The 16,010-nt window shown below is 39.5% G+C and overlaps 2 long non-coding RNA genes across 2 annotated transcripts in view; one reads left to right on the forward strand and one right to left on the reverse strand.

Annotated features, from left to right (window-relative positions):
* Positions 1-270: 270 nt before the first annotated feature.
* The window catches only part of LOC135280955 (uncharacterized), a 54,924-nt gene continuing 39,184 nt past the window's right edge, over positions 271-16,010 (reverse strand). The window contains exon 7 of the long non-coding RNA XR_010347755.1: positions 271-2,095. This is a non-coding gene — a long non-coding RNA (uncharacterized LOC135280955). The remainder of the gene's footprint in view (positions 2,096-16,010) is intronic.
* On the forward strand, positions 2,662-5,024 carry LOC135280956 (uncharacterized). Its single transcript, XR_010347756.1, has 3 exons — positions 2,662-2,799; positions 4,241-4,333; positions 4,523-5,024. It is a non-coding gene; the product is annotated as an uncharacterized LOC135280956 (long non-coding RNA).

Here is a 16,010-nt window from a genome sequence, read left to right on the forward strand (position 1 = left end):
CTGGGAGGGGAAAAAAAAAAAAAAAAAAAAAAAAAAAGGCAGCAAGCGGGGAGCGGAGGAGACGGGCGCGAAGGCTGCTGGCAGCGGGCAGCGCGTCTGGGTGACACCGGCCCCGTGCTGGAGCCGTCCCCACCCGTGGAAATCAATCTGTTCTACAGCAGGAGGCTGGCGGAGCCGATGGCATCGGGCAGCGGGGGGAGGCGGGGCACGGCAGGACGGGCAGCAAGGGGTTAATCGCATGCCCGTACGGAATGAATGCGCTCGGAGACCTTCCCCCGGCAGCCGGAGGAGGAGAGGAGGAGGAGGGGGCACCTCTGCTCAGCAGCCAGGCTGCAGCAAAGGCGGGCGAGGGGCGCTGCGCCGGGCACGAAGCCCAGAGTTTGCGGCGGGACCCGGGCAGGGCTGGGACCCACAGCGAGGGGAAGGGGCTGAGGGACGACCCTGACTCCCAGAGCAGTGCCGGGGCAGGGCAGAGGTGCCAGCGGCTGCCGGAGCTTCCGAAGTGCTCCGCTGTACCTGGCCGGGGCTCCTGGCCCTGCCTCGGTACTGCACGCTCAAGGGCGCAGGGAGTGAGCAGAAAAGGGGGACGGGAGCTACTGCCACCCTCAGCGGGAACAGCCATGCCCTGCCGGGGTATCCAGAGCTGCCAGGGATGGAGCCCAGCAAAAGCTGGGGCAGGGAATCTTAGCTGCAGAGGTGACTTGCACCCTTTCGTAATGCCAGCGAGGGACAGCAGCAGATAGACAATTAACAAAATTACATATAATTAAGTGAAGACCTATTTAAATTCACTTCTGACACGTCTCTCACAGTCTCATCAGCAGAGTGAGCAAGACACAACACGTTGTCCTCAGGACGCACGCTCCCTTGTACAGCATAGAAAGTACAGGGATGTGCATGAGTCCCACAGGATGTGGGTTGCACAAAGAAAATTAGGCAGCCTTTGTCTACACTCAGTACTTGTAGCAGAAAATTCCTCCCTGGTGCTGTCACTGGATCAGCTGAGCTGATGTTACTTTGCAGGAGGAGGGAATGTCCTACCACTTCTGGCCCCAGTATTACCAGGGCAGTTAAGAGCTGGATTTGTAAAGCAGGCCTTGGGGAGCTTAAACAAGCTGCACCACAAAGCTTCAGCTCTACAAGATAGCAAAGTCCAGACCAACAGCTGCAGTCCCCAAGTCTTCAGAAAGGCCATAATCTCAATTAACCTAGGAACTATACAATATTTAGAGGTTTGCTGCTTGGCATGGGGATTCATGTGTACTGCTCTTAGGGAGCAGAAGTCCACTGTCAAAATTGAAGCTTTCCTTATGCCTACTTAAAGAAAAGATGATTTCTCACTGCAGTCCTTTCTCACTGCATTGGTTTAACAACTAAACTAGTACAACAATAGCAGTAAAAATTATTGAGCAAAACATTGCACTTCCACAGAATGTTTTAAAACACAAAAATATTTAAAAACTCTACAGATTTAGTCACAACTAACTCTAAAGTGTAGTTTGTCTCTTTGCACTTACACTTGATTTTACATTATAGTAAATTAGAACAGATTAGGGCCTTTCTGAGATAAGTATAGTGAGTATTTAGAAGATACCTAGTTACCTATTGTTCAACAACCTGACTGCTTTGTTAAATGTATCAGAATGTTTTAACCCTAGTTTAGGAGAACATATTCCTCTGCCACAGAAGATGCCTTAAAAACATGGCTGGGAAATCACTGAGGTAGCTCTTCTCACTTTGGGGAAAGAAAATGTCTTGCGAAATTAAACAAACAACTGTCTGGCTAATTTGGGAGTGGTGCTGATAGGCTCTTAAAAGAATGCCTGTGCAGCTCCTGTTGGAGTTTTCTCAAAGAATGTTAGCCATGACATGGGAGCCTCTAGGATACAGGAGAAAGTATGAGATACAGGCAGAAGGAAAGGAACTCAAAGTTTAAAAACAAATACCTGAAGGATGGTATCAACTCCACAGAAAGAAAAAAATCTTGAGGTTCTACTTACATGAAAACGTCCAGTTAGTAAGCTTTGTTTTTAGCAAGATGACCTGTATGCATGGGGCTGAACTGGCTGATGGTGATTTAATTTTTGTTTTCCTCCTGGAGAGAATATGAAAAGTACAGACATGTATTAACGTGCTTGCTATACCTTTCATTAACAATTTCAATTACTTGGAAACTTCTATTCCAGCTGGCCAAGAAAGATAGGTTTAGAAATGAAATAGCTTGTATAGCCTCTCCCTCTTTAATTGATATGTGAAGACAGATTGTATGCAAATTATTTTTACTTATTGAAAAAAGAAGGCAGCACAAACTTTGTTTTTATGACATAGTACCAATTCTCTAATGTTACTTGTCACCTCTTGTTTTTCACCACAATGGCTCATTTCATCTCATTTTATCTAATATAATCTAATCTCATCTCATTTTATCCCATCTCGTCGATAAATTGTGCAGAAACTCATTAGCAGTAGTTTCACTTTCTTTTGGGGAGTACCTACTGAACTAATTTTGAAGTCTGTTAATTTAATTGGGCTCTTTAGAAAATCAAGGCAGCAAACTCAAAACACCAAGAAAGGATACCTAGTTTTGAAATTCATGACTCTTTCTGTGAGCAGGTGATGTCACAATTCAGGCTTACTGACAGTACAGTATGGAGTGAGGCTGGGACTTGTTTATATAATGATGTTTCTGTCATGTCACCCATCCCTTGACATGGACAGAAATTTGCCTTGAGGAGGATCTGCTCTTTGGGCATAGATTGGGTTGGTCATAGGGGGTTGATTCTGATAACAGACAGAAAGGTAGGTGGACATAATCACTTGGATAAACTTCAAACATGCCTTTGGTGTTGCTTTACCTACTTCTTCTCCTAGGTCTCTTTTTGTTTTGGGTTGTGGTTTTTTGTATTTTTTTTTTAAGGAATATACAGGAAATGACACCTAACAACTGGTTCTGCCAGTTCTATAAAACATGCCTCCTAAAAGACTATTAAGGATTCAAGTTAGGTCAGTTCAGAGTGAACTCACAGGCCTGTATGTCATTTGAAAAGTGGAGTGTTCCCTCACATGGAGGCAAATAAAAATGAAATATAAACCAATTTCTCAAAGGTCTCTGAGACCTCTGCTTCCCTTGTAAAACAGGAATGTTCCTTTTGGACAAAGGAAGCCAACAACAGGAGTGTAGGATATTATCAAAAATAGGAAATTGAAAACATCTGTATTCACCTAGAAAAACAAATAAAATAATACTGATGAAATCAGGAAGGTTTTACTAGTACAGTCAGCACATTTTATTCTGTAAGGATCTCCAAGAGCTTTGCACTAAAATTGAGGGACAATATTTCTGAAAGAAGAATAAAAAGAGAAAATTTCCACATGGGAAATTGGTCATCTATGCTTCAGCCATAAGGGAAGAGACCCCCTGAACCAGAAGGCAGGAATCCCGATGGGCAGTTCTCTGCACAGCTCAGTAGGCAGCAAACAAGTACAGAAATACTCCAGAACATGCCAGTCATGCTTAATACATGCTGTAATCCTGTAAAAAGTTTTCTGTAACATTTCCTAGGTAATGGTGGAGAGCAGTTTAGCTTTTGTAATTAAGAACTATGGGATGATTTATTGGAAAAATTAAGCTTTAAATGATTTAAATACTTTTCCTCTTCAGAAGTAATGTTTCTGTTTGGTTTGTCATTCAAGAAATTAGTGAACTCCTTAAGTAAAAAAGTATTTATAGCACAGTCTTCTGCACCTGCCCTGATCTGTAATCCGAGGGTCTACTCAGATACCACACCAAATGCTAAGAAGCACATGACCTAACTCATGACCTAAGATCTTAAAATAGCTCTGAGAAGGTCTTCTTTATTTTTTCCCCAAGACTCCTTTCACTCTAATTGGACTACTGTTATTTGCTAGATTTCAGCTGAGAAACATGTCTCCCAAGTTTTTGCATTGTGTTTTCTTTTAAAATCAGATTTGCTTTAGCTAGTAGTTAGGAATTACTAATGTCATTCTCTGAAAAAAATCTATAAAAATAAGTAACAGAAAAACAAAACCCAAAGTCCACTCTTGGTAAGATGTCTTCCTACATCTTTCTCTTTATAGTTTCAGAGCGTTTCAGACCACAATAAGGTTAATAGATCATTTAAAACTGTTTATCTATTTATATATTGTTGGATTTATGTCCCACTCAATGAAGTCTCAAGTCACTTAAATCTGACTAAAGTAATCTTCTATTTTAAAAAAGTGTTTAGAAATGGTCTTGAAAAAGAATACCCAGTCCATTTTGACTTGTGCCATAGAAAAGAAGAACAGTGAAAAGGCCAAGTAACAGAAAAAGGTAATTAATATGCAATGGCGGGGGGGGGGGGAGAAGAAATACTACAATCAACTGTACACAAACACCAAACTGAAAAGAACTGTGAATTTACAAATCCATAAAGAAGCAACTCTTCAGGTGAGAGTCCACTCATGACCTTACAATGGTGCAGAAATTGCATTAAATTTTGTGATCTCCTCTGATTTACAGTATCCCAAATGATATCAGACCCAGTTCTACTGAATGCAATTGAGAAAAAGTTGTGGACAACAAGAAGGCCAATACCTTCAAAGGCAGAGTTCCATCCTTGTGAAGCAGTTCATTTGCCAGTGCTTTGAGCTATATATAGATAAATACACTATCACTGTAACATCTGCTGCCATATCTACAAGACTACAAGGTGTCCTGAAATTTAGCTTTGCATTTTTGTTGGAGATTTTTCCTAAGCAGAACAAAGAACAATTGCCATTGCATATCTCTGACAGATTTGTGCTACTGATCTTACTGGTACAGTAACATATGATAGTAGAACAGAGCAGGAATAAAAAATACGAAACAAGAAAACTGACTGCATTTCTGATGTCCACCCCTTGATATAACAGCAGAGAGATGCTGCAGAGAAATATCAGGGCAGAGAAATATCAGCTATTTCCCTTCTCTTGGCTGCAACTGGGAAAAGCTCAAGTGTTTTAGGAATGTCCTGAAGTAATGTATCAGAGTTCACAGCAGTTCATAGAGCAGTGGCAGCTCCTGCAGCACAGAAGGAAAAAAGAAAAGCTGCTGCAGTAAGTGAATGAAAAGGCTGTACATGTGAGCATTCCTCTCCTGCCAGGATTTAGTTTTGTCTTGTGGAGGTTCTCAGCCATCACACATCAAGGCATCAATCTGAATTTGGACAGGATGTAGGAAAATATGTCCACATTCATACAACCTAAATTAACCTATCTACCTATGACTGGTGACTGAGGAATTTACACAGTAGTCTTAAGAGATTTCTACCATGAAGAAAGAGCAGAGTGGGAAATGTCTACTGCATGATTTTGGCTCTGGGAAAAGCAAATTTGCTGATAGCAAAAAAGTTAATATTACACTTAACCTTCAGGAATGATTCTGTTTCAATCAAACTGCGTGTATACCTCAAGAAATAAGAAATTAAGCTGTAAAAATTCATTATATAAGCCTAGGAGTTCAAGAGGTTATTTCTGGAAGACAGGAGACTCTTTATTTGACCTGAATATTCACTTTCTTAGGATCAGGGAAGACCCTGAGAACCAAACTGATTGTGCCTTCAAACAGAGTAAATTTTTGTCAACAGCCAACTCTGCCAGGTTTGTCCAAAGGTCTTTTTTACCATCAAAAGTAGACCCACTGGGGAACAAGAAAACCCACAAATAAACAAACACTTAAAAGGAAAAATTGTCTACTGAAACCCAGAGAAGTCTTTTTTTTCTGAGAAGAGAGAAAGGGAAGAAAGATGCATGCAGCCTTATCTTATAAACAACCATTCATCATGTAGCAGAACAAGTAATACCTTATCCCCTTCACTTCAGACCTTGTATTTGTACAGCCTGAGACCAGCTGCCACAGCAAGAGAGCTGGGAAAAGGTTCAGTCCCAGCTCAGGAAACAAGAGTGCAGCCCAGGTGCAGACTCTCTGCTGACATCTATCTCCATGTGGCCCATAGCCTTATCTTGGTCTTTCCTATTGTCCCTGGTAGCAAACATGCATTTGGTATCACTGAGATCTTTGCAACTTGATATGTTATTAGCATGCCAGATGAGATTCAGGAGTAGTAAACACGAGAAATCCAATCCACAGGAATAACAAATATATACTAATCTGTCCTCTCATTAGCTCCTTTTTCTTTCTTTGAAACATTTCACTAATTGCTTGGCAGTTATTTTTTTTATTTTTAAAGAAATTACTTGATGTTCTCATTAATCTTTGTGCTATTTTTGCTATGAAAAGCAATTTGGGCAGACCTCATGGGTCTGTATAATTTACATACTGCTCCCTGTCCCAATGAAATATAAAAAAGAAATTCCCAGATCGTTTGCCTGGAATCAGTCCTGATTTGAATGTAAATTCATCAAACCTCAGAAGATATATTTTTTAATGTTCCAGCATAAGATCCAAATTACCAGGTGCAAAGGGAGTATCTGAAATAGCAAGCTGACAAGTTCAGTGAAGAATACTATTTTCCTTCCGAGAAAAACTATCTTTGAGTTAGTTAAAATTATCTCACACACTAATGGCTTTCAATTTTTGTGGGAAAGCTACTCACAGCTGCTGGACACAAGACTGCCATGGGCTTGCCACACAACAGCCCGTGGGCAATAGCAGAGAGAAGAGTCTCTGCACACCCATCACAAAGGTACTGTTGTAATTAATGCAGTGTATCACAGCATGTATATTTTAGCATGCAGGTGCCAGTTTCAAGCATTAAGGTCATGACAGATAATTAGAGTTCACAGCTCCTTTTCATTTTGCAGGTAAAATTTTCTCTTTATTTCAAATTTTCAATCAATTTTACTGAGCAACACGTTGGTTTGAAATCTGTTTAGAGCCTGGTTTCACACCTCTCCCAGTTCCTCATTGGCAGGGTAACTGTGGGTGGCAAAGCAGCAGTTTGCAAGTGTCAACAATAAACCCACTGGAAGTGGTAATCCTCTGCCTGTCAGAGTGTTTAACATCCATCTCAACCCTCCTATGGTCTGCAGCAATTGTTCATCAAGCAGAATTGAAAACTGGCACTCAAATGGCATAGCTGCTATGGCTGGATAATGGCCTGAGAGCCAGCCAGGAGCTAAAGTTTCATTAGGAGCTATTTTAACATTCATTTGTCTACAGGAACAACAAGCTTAGCAAACAACTGGACTGTCACCAGAGCCCTCTGCCAGAGGCTCCTGGAAGCTCGTGGCTGGAGTTAAGTTTTATAAAGAATCACCCACACACCTTCCCAGGGCAGGCAGCAGTGAGCTTAACCAGAGCCCCAATTCCCCAGTGGCCTTTTTGCACAAGTTTTACTTTGGTGATTGCAATTTCAGTTCAGCAGTTTACAGGAAAGATGACGATTTCTAACACAAAGGCTGCACGTTCTAACACCAGCACATCAAACACAAATTCTGATGAAACTGAAAGCTGCTCACAACCTTCTTTAGTACCCAGCTCTAGAGCCAAGGCTTCAAAACATACAACTGCTGAGAGTTAGTGAGGTTTAGCTATTCTGGACTCATGCATCTAAGCTACAGAGATGAGCAGGACTCATGAGTGGGACATTGTGACTCATTTCATCATTGATGGAATGAGGGCTCAGCTATTCCTTCTGAAGACCTTGTTAAAACTGGCAACTACTGCAAGTCTAAAACTGAGGCAGTTTTTGGATCCTTGACAGATTGCCAGCTCAACTTCTCTATGTGCAGCTTTTAGTTTTTTGCTATTACCACAACAGCCTGAAGGATTTTTAAGGCAAGATCTGGCAGTGTTTGCTCATTGCTCCTGCTTTTATTAACAAATCCAGTAACAGTCAGCAGATAGGTAACAAGTGCATCCTGATGACAAGTGAGTACGAGGAAAAAAGTGTGACTTTTAAACCATTTTGTAATGTATTTCAATTTGAGTGTTTAACAGGTAAATCTCATTTCAAAATCTGTTGGTTTGCTGAAATAAATCCTGTGTCAGAAGATGGGGTACATGCTGAGCAGTTAAACCTTAACTTGGATTAGAAAAACAATACACCATGTTTTTGTCAGGGCTGTTGCACAAACCAGGATTGTTTTGCATGGTATTTTCCTTGCAAGACCAGAGCACTGGTTTCATGCTGCTGTCTACAAGTGCTCCAATCACTACAGCATACTGTACACTTCACCTGAGCCCTTCTTGTTCACTCCCCACGTTACTTTCATGTAAAGCCTGTTTCTACAATACTCCAGGGTATAATTGCATTTCCTGTACTTAAGACAATGATATGTTCAGAACTTCCTGGTATGGTTACTATTTATCTTTTCTTCTCACAGCATCACTTATTACCCAGTTCACTTTACAGATCCTTTGGGCATGTGTGTATCACATAATGAGCACTCTGTAAAAATCCCCAAGCAAGTGTCAGACAAGTCAGTGTCAGAACTGAAAGATGTTTAGCTGCTTCAGCACCCAAAGGTATAAACTCTAATTAGCACTGACAGCACTGCCAGGACCAAATTCTGCTTAGCACCTCTGCATGACACTGTACTGCCCAACACAGGCTCAGCAGCCTGCCTGGAGGTAAAGCTGGGATTGCTAATTTGGGGCTATTCTCTGCAAAGCAGACCTGATCACTGGCTTCTCTAATTAAACAGGGTATCTGCAGAACCTCCCCTGTTCTGCAAAAGACAGCCTCAGGATGGATGCATAGATCAAACATCTAGTTTTGGCTGTTGAGTGCTCTAGATACAGGGAAAATAGTACACTCCAACACCCCACGTTAAAAAAAAAATAATAAAAAACTTGGTCTGAAATGTTATGTATGGAATATTTAATATTAGTGAACAACTTAAAAACAAAAACAATGGGATTCTTCCACCTCCTACTGACGAGGTAAATAAATTCTCAGTATTAATACAGGAGGTTGGTGTTGAGAATAAGCTCTTTAAGTTTATTTTAATCCTTTTGAACTTTGTATGACATTAAATTTCACTACTCCTGCATGAAGTCTATTTTGTTTACAACTGCTTTCAGAGCAGGAAGACCTTAAGCTCTCAAGAATTCTAACAAAATAGTTGGGGAACATTTTTGGTTTCTTTCCCCCAAATAAATAATTTATTCAATAAATGACAGTGCCAAATTTCATAACAGCTTTGAAACACGTCCTTTCAATTTAAATAAAGTAAACAAAGGACAAATGAAATTGTTTCAATGGTTTGGATTTTTAAAAACATTACATGATTTTTTAAATTAAAAAAGAAGTTTTATAAAAGCTCATGTAACATTGTAGAGATTAAATAAAAGGAAGGAACTCTCTTCTAAATGAGGGCTTATCACTGATTCCCAGTTAGTGCCATTCCCATGTAACTTACCTGCTTTGTGCCTCTGGTTCTGAGTCTGTGAAGAAAATTAAAACAGGCTGAAAAATTGTTATTTGTGAGGCACTGTGAGAACTGTACACAACTAAGAATTTTGCTATCTTCCACTACACTGCTGTTAGCAAGGATATATCCTGCTTATTTCTAGGCATCAATACAGCATATAGCATCAGTATTAAGGGAAGTGGGTGAAAATTTTACTAAAACTTTAAAAATAATTACACAGAGCATCATTAAAATCACTGGGACTAGAAATCATATCAAATCACACCAAATCTCCTTTTAACAGAGCCTTGTCTTTGAGAGAATACAGCTGGTGACAAGAAGCTTGGACTAACAAGGCATGAGATTACCTGAGCCTCTGCTCAGCTTTGCCTTGGCCAGCCTGAGCAATCTCTGACAAAGGCAACGTGCACATGAGGGGTCTGACAAAATCAGGGATTACTGCTCTTCCTCTTTGTATTTCAAATATGAGCACTCAGCCCTCAGTGAATATTTTTTCTCAGATCTTAGGGCTGCAGATGCCCATTTTACAACACAGACAGAGTAACAGTAATGAGTAATAGTCTTAAGTTCACAGACAATGTGTGAAGCAAAACTCAGACTCAGAATAGTAGATTCTTTGTTACCTCATGGCATATTTTTTTGTTTGAACTTAGAAAAAAACCCTCAGGGTTTATGTTACTCAGTACTGGAATTCAACATAGAACCCACACTGCTTATTTTTAAAGCAAAACTAGACACTCAAGATTAAAAGAAAAATGAACAAGTCACTGAGTGATTTTCCCTGCCAGCTGAGCATTTTGCAACTCGCAAATTTTGAGAGAACCCTCCATTCAGGGATTCTTAATTTATAAGTAAGGAAATTTCCTAATTCTCTTTTTCTTAATCTCTCTCAATTTTAAAGGTATATTTTTAACATTCTAAACATTCTCCTTCTTCCTTTTCTGACTTCCCTCATTATTTGAAATTAAGATGAAACATTTGCTATGTTAATGCTATTTTTTTCCCCCCCAGAATAGCAGGAATTTGGCAGTAGAAACATGACTGCAAGAGCACTGGGACTAGATAAACTTCTGCTCTCCTGTCTTCACAAAAAATCATTTATTCCAGAAATAGCTGAAAACCTGTTTGTTGGAAGAGTTATGATGACTGGGGAAAGATGACAACCCTCAGGACATTATGGGGTGTTTAATTTACTTCACATGTGGGCAGAGGAAGCAGTCACTGGGTACACAACGCATATCCAAGATGAGATTTTCTAGAAGTTCCCAAAGAAGCCCTCAACTGCTATTGAGAGTCAATAGGCATAACCAGTCATAGGCTTTTATTGAGTGGAAGAGAAAAATGAGGAAGAACAAACCTAGAACTACACTTTTATCTGTCCCTATCACTGGCTGTGGTAGAGCACAAGAACATAACAACATAGAACAGGTTTGATGAAAAGAGGCAGACTGGGGGCAAATAGGAGGCAGAGTCCTGTGGATCTTGTTCGTTCTCTAAATATTCCCTCTGAAACCAGAACTATGTCAGGAATCTCAGCTTTCAAAAACAAAATCTCTTTCCTACATTTAAAAATGGCCTGATGGATTAAATTCAAACGTAAGGAAAAAAAAATCCTGGAGTGCATCTTTTAATGCCAAGTGTTTGCCTGGAACAAATTTTTGTGGTTGCATATTAATGTCCTCAGAACAGCATAGAAATGTTGACAACTGCAACAGTTATTCATAATGGTCCTTTAGTCCTTTACTTCCACAAAGTTGCTAAAATCTTATATTTAATTATCCATGCCTAATTATCACACAGAAAAAAATCCCACTGACCAGCTGACCACTGAACAAAACCCCATTAATTTTGACCAACTACACAAACCTCCATTAATTTTCAAGAAAAAGATGCGGTATCTGTCTGTAACACCAGCATGGGCACTCTTTGTCCACAGAATCCCAAGCTCTTCATAAGGAAAACCACAAGACTACAGGACTGGGTGAAAACTTCTCAGAAGTTCAGGGACACTGGTGGCACAGATATCTTGTTACCCTGGGCAGCAGCTGCTCCCAGTGAAAAGGGGTCCCACTGCTGCATTTCTGCCTTTGAAAATCTGCATGGGATCTAATCAGCACCCTGCATTTACATCTCCCACAGAAGCTTGTGATGGATGAACTAGCCAAAACCACTGCTGAAAACAACAGCTCAGCAGAATAAAGGATGCAAAGACACTGCATGCTTTCGATTTAAAAACCCAAAGTAAATTACTTTTAGCCTTTACCTGGTGGGGGTCAGATGACATTTGATTATCAGCAGGGAATTCTCCAAGGCTGCTGACAGTTTTCTTAAGAATAGCTGATTCAGAGTTCCCTTTTAGATGAGTTTTTAGCGTACTTCACTTGAACCACTTCAACATTTCTAACTTATGGACTATGCTGCCACTTGACCACACTGCCTGGTAAAACACAGAATTTATCATATGTGGCTTGAGGTTGGAAATGGGCTGTGCTAAAGCTACCATGGCAGCAAGTTTGATAAAACAGTGTGAAGGGCCAGGAGTCTTTTGTTCTTTATTATTGACCAGTTTCAAAGCACACCCAAAGGAGCAGGGACCAGAGCTTGCAGGGAGGAGCTGCATCCGTGTCCATTAGTCATGGGACAAGTTTCAGATTGAGCTGATTTGAGAAAGCAGAAGGATGGAGCAGGGATACATCAAAAGCAGATTTTAACTGGAAACCAACTGGGATTCTAAGAGTTTCACCAAACCAAATGAAACAGCTTTCAGCATAAACCCAATAATGATATGTTATTGGGGATTTTTTTTCTGAACACAGTATTTTAGATGTTTTAAATCTTAATTGTAGAGTGCAACAGAACATACAATATTTTAACTTGTCTTTGTTGCCACAGAGCGGTTGGGGTAAAACAAAACCACACCAAAAATTAAGGAGCCCTCTCTTGATGAAATGGTAACTAAACTTTTCACAGAGGAATTTACCACAGAAGAGTGCAATGGAAATCTGAAACATCTGGAGGAATACACGTTACTAAAAGTAAAAGTGTTTTTTTCTTGTTTTCCATGGATATTTTAATGCCACCAATATTATATAACATCATGAAAGATACTTAGGGTCTTTTTCACTATGCTGAAGATTTCAAAATCTTGCGAGGCTGTTTTGTCTCATTTGATTAATTTTTTTACTATCAAACATTTCCACAAAACAAAAACTTCTGGAACAGGGTTTCTGTTGACAAACAGGCTGACAATGATGACAGGATCTGTGAAGGGAGAAATCATATTAACAGAGAATTTTAGAAAACAAATTAAAAATTAGGAAGGTTGTCCAAGAATACTGATTCTAAAAAAAAAATCACATTATTCTGATTCATAATCTAAATTCAGAATGATTAAAAGCCCTCAGATTCAGCTATTCCAACAATGACAATTTATTCACAGAAATAATCATAAAGTGTTAGGGATGTTTCAGTTAAAGGTTCTCTCCTGTAGTTTTAACTAGGTAAAAATGAAAAAACTGGACAGACTAACATCAGGCAAATTCTTTACTTTTCAGAGAGAAGTAATGTACTTTGGGAAAAATGTTCTGAATTTCACTTGTTAATAACTAACTGCTCAGGTGGCTAACTCTGAAAGTTCTGCTAAAATCTCTGTTCATTGGGCTGATGAGGTTAAAAAGGTTAACACTCATGTGAAAAAAGAAAATAATTACTATTATTATTACTATAATACTTTTAATAGTATATTAGTATATTACTAATATACTATTAAAAGGCTATTTGAAAGGGAAAAGGATACCTATAGCTGTATTTGTGGCTTCAGTTCTGGTGAGCAACTGGGCAAAAGCAAAGCTGAGGAGAAAGACTGGTGAAGGAATTAGAAAAAGTAAAGACTTCTCTTTAAAAAAATCCCATGGATGAAAGGAACTTAAGGGTTTCTTTTATAAAGGAAACTAACAACAATTAGGCTATATAAAAATAACATGTGGTGCAGGAAAAGATAATCAGGATTTTCTTTTTAGCTACTCTTTAGAAAAAAAAAATGAAACAGTCAGCATCTAGAAAACAAAAAATTTGAAACGGATGAAAACTTGGATAAAATATGAGTCCATGAAACTTCCTGCAACAGATAAAACTGAGGCTAGTATTTTGTCAGATAAAATTTAAAACCAGTTATGAGATGATCAGGAAACTAAACACCATGGGAATTCTTCACAGCAGTTTTTTAGCCCTTTATGCTCCTCCTCTTACCCCTACAAAGAAACAAAATAAATCCAGGGACTCAAAGAGAATATAGTGCCATGCTTCAGGAAGGAAAATCAATAATTACAAAGAAATCTAAAACACAGGCAGATTATGTCAGAATTGTACTTTACAGGTTTGGGATATTCTGTTTGGAACATCTGGCTCTGGACTACATTCCTCTGAGCTATCAAGGCAAGTTTAGCTTTTGCTTTTATATTGTGTGTATGTTACTTTTCTGTTTCCCTATCTGTTAGAGACACAGTCAAAGCTTCCTGTGTTTATGGAATGTCTGCAAAAACCACTCATTTTTTGGGCAGGGAAAACTGACCACAAGTGCTGAATGTTCAGAGGTTTTCTCAAAAAATCATCTGATGATTAAAAACAGGCTTTGGGAATAGAACTCTCTCTTCCATCTCCAAAGCAGTGTGCTGATTTAAATGCATGCATTTTAAAAGGAAGATGAGTAGGGTGGGAGTTGTTTTGGTTTTTTACTGTTTGTTTGTTTTAATAAATGAAAAGAAAGGAAAAGTAAAGGAGCTTTTTTTTTCCCCCTAGTAACAAGATCTTGGATTGTGTCAACTTTGAACTTTTTGAGTTCTGTTTCATTTGTGTTTGGATCTCAGTTGGGCATGTTCTCCCACTGTGCACACACATTCAAAGAATCTGCAGCATTCTCTGTGGAGTAAGAGAAATAGCAAGCAAAAACCCAAACACCCTCACACTTTGCCCAAAATGCTAACTCTTGTACCAGTTATTTGAAAAAGAGCCACCACACTGGCTTGGGTCTCTCCCTTTCTTACAGTCTCTGACTAGAGAAGTCAGAAATGGGTAAAGTCTGGAATAGCATTTGCTGGAACCACAATCTAACATTCTCAAAGGACAAAAAGAGGAGCACCAGTGCTGCAATGATTCCCAGCCAGTGGATATGCCCTTGAAAACAGGGTGAGCTGGTATTCACTACAGCAAGCTCTAGCAAGGCCATGCTCTCAGCCTTACTGTACAACTGAGATGCAGAAAAGTAAAGCCACTTACCTACTGTAGAAAATCTCCTGAGAGATGGGACTTACACTCAGGTCTCCTAAACAAGAAAATACTGAAGTAGTTGCTGGAGCATCTCTTCTGGAAATCCTGTTCACTCCTTACCTTGCCCTCATGATTCTTATTTAGTTGAAGACTTCATCCAGATACAGAAAAACATAATTTAATATTGAAAAATGAATTATTCCTTTTTTCTTTGCACCTTTTTTTGATGCAGTAGCAAGCAAAAACAAAAAAAAAAAAAAAGGAAAAAGGTGAGAAGACATTTTTCTTTGTGAGGACTTGACAATAACAAGCACAGCTGTGGGATGAATTCTGGTAAGACTGAGTCCACCAGCTTTGTTTCTTCATTACAACTGATCACATAACAAATCTCAGCTGGATAGTCCCCACGGTATTCCTTTCTCACTGGAATGGAGATGTGTATTGGACTCTAGGAAGAGCCATAGGGAACACCACTAATAACAAATTCTATAGGGATATAGGGACAAACCCTCACTCTCTCCTTTGCCAGAGAGTTTGCACATCTGAAACAGAGCAAAGGGTTGGCACTTGCCATTTGGCAATTCAGGTGCCACACAATTTACCATGGGAAGTCAAGAACATGTTCAAATGAAACTGCAGAGCCATTTTAGGTAGAATATAGTTACACTGTAGTTCAGCTAGGAGATAGGATTTATTAGCACCTGCAAAAATTAGTAGCTAGCTTATGCAAGAAGAGATATTGGACAAGACATGAAACATATCTCTTAGATTCTTCAGCAATGACATGTCAAGGAAAACATGGGACTTTCAGCTTCACATTTGCCTTTGGTTCCATTTTCAAACCATTGTTATTTCTATCTTTTTGTCTAAAAACCCAGAAAAACATTAAAGATGGAAGTGGTGCAGCATAACTAACAAAGCACACAGAATCAGCAGCAACAGTAAAATCTCTGGAGTTGAAGCAGTCCAATGCTGCTTCAGTTGCTCAAAAACAGAAGAGGGCTTTAGCACATAGCTCTGACCCTGAGGGTAAATTAACTTGTGTAGGGCCCTCCTGCTAGGATGGTCCCATACACCCTTTAACAGTCTTGCAAAAAGGGTTGCAGAAGCCAAAAGTATAATTTGTTAGAAGCTAGGGTGAAAGCAAACGACTACAAAGGGGGAGCGGATTAAAAACAAATTAAAATGGATCCTTCTGTTTTTCAAGTACTGCTTTTGAAAAAGTCAGCTTTACTCAGCTCCAGATACTGCTCCCTAAGCAGACTGCCTGTGGAGACATTCACCAACCAAGGGTATTTTGGAGCAGATGGTTTCCTTTAATACTTGCATATAAGAAATTGGTGTTTCTTTCTCCCTTTCCCACTGTG

The sequence above is a fragment of the Passer domesticus genome, chromosome 14 (assembly GCF_036417665.1).
Source record: "Passer domesticus isolate bPasDom1 chromosome 14, bPasDom1.hap1, whole genome shotgun sequence".
In the NCBI taxonomy this organism is placed as follows: domain Eukaryota; kingdom Metazoa; phylum Chordata; class Aves; order Passeriformes; family Passeridae; genus Passer; species Passer domesticus.